The following is a 7,027-nucleotide window of genomic DNA, read 5'->3' on the forward strand; positions in this document are numbered from 1 at the left end:
TTTTAATCTTTTTTCTCAATTAATTAACGTTGAAGGCGGCACACCAACCTTCCTTTCCAAAAAAGAAGGATGTAACTTAGAAGGAGTTCATCTTTGTTAATCAAGTATTAAAGATTTAATGTAAAGTTTTTAAAATTTTAGATTAATTGTCTTAACTATATATCAAAATACCTATAAACCAACAAAATATTATTCACTAAACTCAACGGTAGAAACCAACCACTAATAAAATCAAATAAAATAAAAATAAAATCGGATAGAGCTGCATAAATAACGTTAATAATTGGGGACCAATTAAAGATATCTCTGGTCTCTGCCGCACACTAAGGTCTCGTGACTTTGAAAACTGTATTGAATTTGAAGCTATCCACCAAACTTCACGCTTTCTGCTATGGTTGTGTTTCCATCATCAACAGAAACAATTTAAAAGAAAAAAACATGCTTGTAATATTTCTTTGCATTAAAGGCTTGTTTGAGAATTAAAATGGCACACTTAATAAAAAAGAAGAGTAAAAGAGGTGATTAATTAAGTTTTTTGTAGTTATTTAAAATGTCGGATAGAAACGCAATAATAGAATTTTTAATAATAAAAAGATAAATATTAATGTCATATAAAATAGGATGTTTTTGAACTATAAAAAGTAGACTAATATTGATCCTACCGTGATTGATGATAATGTCAAAAATCACATAAAATTGTTAATTTTTGTGTTTAAATTTATTTTTGTATTTATCTACTTTATGCTCCATTCTCATGTGTCGAACTTCTTTTATTTAAAAAAATAAATATTTCTTACCGACATATGTTAAAAAAGATGCTTCAAGCCCCCCCTCCCTTTTAATTTGTTGGAGAATCCTTTTTTTTTTTTAATTTATATGTTTATAACCTCGATGATCTACTATACAGTTTTCGTTTTACTTGAATCGAATTCTATTTACGGCGAAAAGAAGAAAAATTAAAAATTAACCTGGTCACTATCATTCGACAGTTATAATTTTTAATTAAGAGATTAGGTCAAAAAAGATAAAAAATTTTATAATTCATAAACAAACCACCATTAATATTATTTTGCATAACTCGACTATTATAACTATAATTCGGCAGTTTTAATCTATAAATCACTTTTACTAATTTTTTAAAATTATTGTTGACTTAAGCATTGAAATTTCTTTTTATAAATACTCATTTCATCTTATATTCTTTGACATTCAGTATATACTTCGTCCGCAAAAAAAAAAACATAGGATGGTGCCTCCCCTTAAAATAACTAGAGATATTTTATACAGGCCTTTACACAAGAATAAAAATTAAAAAAAATATCTATAACAATATATAAAGTGGAGGAGTTTGGTATCCAATTTTTTTCTTATTTTACCCTTATCTTTATCATCTAAAATTATGTACTCTGTCACGTATTCACATTCTGTAAATTCTGCATTAACCATCAAGAGAATTATGTAACTGACTTCATTTAAAATTGTGAGAGAAATTTAAAAAACTGCTCCACTTGCAATTATTTTTTTTTTTGTCTTCTTACCTTATGTTCTGATAGACAGGCGAAGAAGACAGAATATGAACGACAACAACACCTAGCTGTAACTTATCGGAAGATGATTCGACAAAAAAAATAAGTTGCCATATCAACTGATACAACTCCTATTCCAACTCCATTGTCAAGCACAGGTAGAATTACCGATTAACTATAAATATAGGATTAACTACAATTAGACAAATTCAGAGTCACTAACTATCCTCAATTTGTTACAGGTAATATATAACATGACATGTATAACGATAAGTTTTAATATTGTCCTTGATGAGAGAGGTTTGTTATTAAAAGAAATTCTTCTGTACAATCATCAGTTACTTAATATAAAAAAAACTTCCACCGATTTCAAACAGCAACTTCATTAAAAATTTTTTATTGGAAGTGAATCATTGTTGCGGATTTTCAAAGAATAAAAGTAAAATAATTTAAATATGTTTATTATTAAAAAAATTTCGTACAACCGTCAGTTATGTTGAATAAAAAAACTTCTACACATCTTTTTCACCGTTACTTCATTAAAAATTTTTTATTGAATGTAAATTATTTATGTGGAATTTTTGCGATGGATATGTTTTTGAAAGAATAAAAGAAAAATAGTTTAACAAGATAATATTTTTTTTAAAAAGTATACAGTAATTTTGTACCAATATATATCATAATTTATTTTGTATGTAATATTCATTCATCTAAATTCAATGGTGGAGTACCTTACAAAAATTATATTTCAGTAATTTTTTTTTATCTTATAACCATTTTATATTTTGGAATTCAAAATTTTGTATTTTTTATTTTTATTCAAGATTTACTTTTATATTTTATTTTAGTTTTGTTAATAAAAAAATATTAATTAGTTTTAATGTTTAATTTTTAGGATAAATAAAAAGATGGGACTTTTTTATAAATTAGATGTTTAAAAAACTACTTTTTATAAAAAAAAGTTAAGTCTATTTTTTAGAAAAAGTTAAGTCTATTTCTTTACTATAAGAGTACATATAATTCACTCTTCAATAGAATCAACATAAATATATATTTATTCAATTTTTTAAAATTTATATTAATTATTAAAATAATGACATAATGAATGTATTCCTACCAAAAAATGAGAATAACTTCATAACTATATTTTTTGTTGGAAGGAAACATAACTCAATAAATATAAAGTCTAATTTAAACCAAGTTGGGTTGGTCTAGTGGTTAGCTCACTAGTCCGCTTAAGCAAGTGTCGGGAGTTCGAATCCCGCCTGTGCATGCAGCAACCCATTGGCCAGCGGCAAACCCTTAAATGGAGCTCAGTATCGCGACGGATTAGTCCTTGACCTGCCGGGTTGAGGGATACCGTGGGAAATCAAAAAAATAAGTAATAAAAAACGGACATAAAATTTAACTTTTTTGTTATTTAGTATAAAAATAAATCATTGTTCTCATACATAATGACATAGAATTTAACATTATCCTTTTCTACATGCATCTATTTTTTTAGTTTTTATCCTTATTTTTGTGCTTTATTTTAATCTATAACAATATCTATTGAAATATCAAAAATTTTGGTGTCCAAATTTAAATTCCAATATTGTCTTTATTGAGAAGTAAGGTTTATTATTAAAATAAATTTTTCTGCACAACCCTCAGTTACTTTGCATAAAAAAAACTTCCACCCATTTTAAACAGCAACTTCATTAAAAGTTTATGTAAATCATTGTTGCGTATTTTTAAAGAATAAAAATAAAATAGTTTAAACATGATAATTTTTTTTAAATAAATGTACAAAGAATAATTTTTTCTTTAAATTATTATATTATATTATTTTAATATACTCTTGGTACCTACAAAATATATAATGATAATTGGTGTTTAAATTTAAGTTTCAATATTACTCCTAAAGAGAAATTTATTATTAAAATTTTTTCGTAGGTCACGTTAAATAAAAAAATTTTTACCCATTTTTTACCGTAACCTCATTAAGATTTTTCTATTGGAGGTAAATTATTGGTGCAGATTAAAATAGTTCAAAGTAGTAATTTCTTAAAGAATAAATTTACCCAGGATATTTTTTATTTTCAAATTATTATCCTACTCTTTTAACGTACTTTAAATACTTACATCACATATAATGTCAATGAGCGTTCAAATTTAAGTTTTAATATTATCCTTAACGAGAGAGATTTATTATTAAAAAAATTTATCCTGTACATCAGTCAGTTATATTGAATAAAAAAACTTCCACACATTTTTTACCGTTTTCCTTTAAATGTAAATTAGTCATGCAAAATTGCAAATTTTTTGTTATCGATATGCTTTGAAAAGAATAAAAATAGAATAGTTTAACAAGGAGAATATTTTTTTAAAAAAATTTACACATAGTAATTTTATACCAACATATCATGATTTCTTTTGCATATAATATTCATTCTTCTAAGTTCATTCATTGAGTACCTTACAAAAATTATATTTAAGTAATTTTTTATCTTATAACTTTTATATTTTGGAATTCAAAATTTTGTATTTTTATTTTTATTTAAGGTTTATTTTTATGTTTTATTTTAGTTTTGTTAATCAAAAAGTATTTATATTAGTTTTAATTTTTACTTTTTAGGATAAATAAAAAGATGGAACTTTTTTTATAAATTAGATGATTGAAAAATTATTTGTTATAGAAAAAGTAAAGTCTATTTCTTGACTATAGTAGTAGATATAATTAACTCTTAAATGTAATCAAACGTAATGATTTTAGTATTATACTTAAATTAATTTAAATTTAATTATTCTAAATATTAAAAAATTAAATAACTTATAATTTTTTTTTATTTAATTATTCAATACAAAATTTTTGAATGCTTGATATCTTAATTTTTCTTAAAATGATAAAATATGACTTAAAAAGCAACTATGAAAAATAAGTATCTATATAATAGTTATACATCTAGATATCTAAATCAATTAAGAAAATAATTCTTTAACAACTCAAAAGTTAATACAATGGATAGTTATGGATCAAAGTGATAAACAAAAATAAGAATTGTGATAATGGTATGGTAGTAATTGATTGCGGTTGGGATTAATAGAAGAAGAAAAAAAACAGGGGAAGGAAATAAAATAAGGCAACATAATAATGACGACAAAACAATAATAGTTATAAATGTAAAATAATAATAAAAAAATAATAGTGTATGATATGATGACATAATATAATCAAAATAAAAATTAATAACTTATAAATAATAATAAAATTAAAGATAATTAAATATGTTCAATATAAGATTAAAGAAATGAATATTTTTATCTATTAGTAAATTTTTATCATGATTTTATTATACATAATAAGAACATAATTCTTTTTCCTTATTTTTTAATTTAAATTTATTTATAATTTATTTTTTAATTATTGAATAATTTTTTATAATTATTGATATTAAATTAGGATAATATTTTTGTCGTTTTTTTAACTATATCTTTTTCCGATAACATATATATATTTTTAATGTGTGCTTTTATAATTTAACATTTTAAAATTTTTTTATTGTAATTTTAATTTCAATAAAATATCATATAACTAAGGCTACGTTAATTTTGAAATGATGAAAAAAATACTTATTTGACAAATTTAAAGGGTGAATAATATATCAACACCAATACTAAAATATGATATAAATAAGATCACGTTAATATTAAAATAAAAAATAGTGATCTAATAAATTTGAAGAGCGAATAATATATTAAAAAAATAAAATTAATTTCTTAAAACCAATAGAAAAGCGGCTGAACAGGCACTTGAGCCGCTAGTAAATATAAATTCTATACTATATGTGATACGACGAGAGTTACCTATATTTAATCAAATAATATTTAAGAATGTTATAGAGATTATTTTTATATATCTTTTAAAATTTTATTTTCATGCATCAATAATTAATTTTTAAATTTATTATTTAAAAAATCATCTAAATATATAAATCTAATTATATAATTAGGCTACGTTTATGGTGGCTAAGTTAATGGTGACTACTGATGACTATAAATTGACTAACAAATAAAGGAGTGACATTTGACAATAAAAAAAAGCTGATTAAAATTTCAGTTATGTTCAAATCATGCTTATGACTAATTGAAAAAATGTATTTCACCTAAACATATGGATAAGACAAATTCCATATCAGAGCTAACGGAAAGCGGGAAGAGCTAACAGAGCGATGGTGGTGTGGTACAAGACGATGGAGGCGACGGCGGCAAAAAACAAAAAAGAAAAAATTGGGTATTGGGTAAATGAAAACAGAACCTCTCCGATTATCGCACGGAATCGAGGAAGTAATCTCATCAAGGAAGAGGCGCGGAGGCAAATGGGTGGCGATGGCTATGGATACCAATTGTTGGAACTGTAGCAAGAAACCCCGTCGAAACAAAGATCACATTCGGTTCCATGTAACTCTAGGTAGAAGAAGACATCTCTCATCGACTTGAGGCTATTACTTGTAGCGGCAAACCAAATCTGGTAGCCAGACTGAATCCAAGAATAGGAATTATATGATTAGATTATGTTTTTCCTTGTTTCAACCCCATTTCTTCTTTGCTAGTATATTGTTTCGTTGATGTTGAGAAGCTAAGAAAAAAAAATTATTGTGCCGGTCAAAACTATGGTCAGCGAACATTCTATCTTCCACGTATTCCATTGTGATTTGTCAGTCACTTGTAGCCATTATAGCTATAGAACAAAATTGGCCACCAGAGAACGCACCATATAGTTATATTGTTTAACATATTAAAATGAAACTCGATATTATAATATATATTTTATTTTTGAGGCTAAAAAATTTTAATGTGGAAAAAAGATGTGAGTTTTTGTTGGAAATTAAGTTTTTTGGTGTATATACAGGTGGATGGATGTTGCAGATACAGTAGGTGCAACACACAGGTCACGTGCTGACTCAGCACGCATGCAGCGTGATGGACATGTGGCCTAATCAGCAACAACATGCACCCTGCATGCTGTCCACGTGACGAACATCAAGCCAACACGCACCATGCGTGTTGGACACGTGTCAGGAATGTAAGCAACACACATTCCGCATATTAGACACGTGTCAAACGCTGGTTGGATGGCTTTTCAACACAGAACCTGCGAAGTGAGTCCTCTGCCTATAAAAACCAAAACTCGTTACTATTTTACTGCATTGCGAGAGAGGTGTTTTCCTGCATTGTTGGTGTGATGGAGGGCACTGCAAATATAGTGGTTTACCACACAATGGTGAGGTTATACGAAATACATATGAGGGCGTGAGCTTTGCTTGTGAGAATACATTTTCGTTTGTGGTTCCGGGCACTATAACGTTCGCGAAACTACAGTACGGGCTCTGTCAGAGCATAGAGAGTGATATTTTAAAGAGGGTAAGCAACATTCTCTACCGGAGTCCGATTGTTGTATTTGGCAGCCTAATACAGTTTGAGGTTATGCCGATCGTTGACGAAACAAGTATTCAACAGAT

The sequence above is a fragment of the Arachis ipaensis genome, chromosome B04 (assembly GCF_000816755.2).
Source record: "Arachis ipaensis cultivar K30076 chromosome B04, Araip1.1, whole genome shotgun sequence".
Classification (NCBI taxonomy): domain Eukaryota; kingdom Viridiplantae; phylum Streptophyta; class Magnoliopsida; order Fabales; family Fabaceae; genus Arachis; species Arachis ipaensis.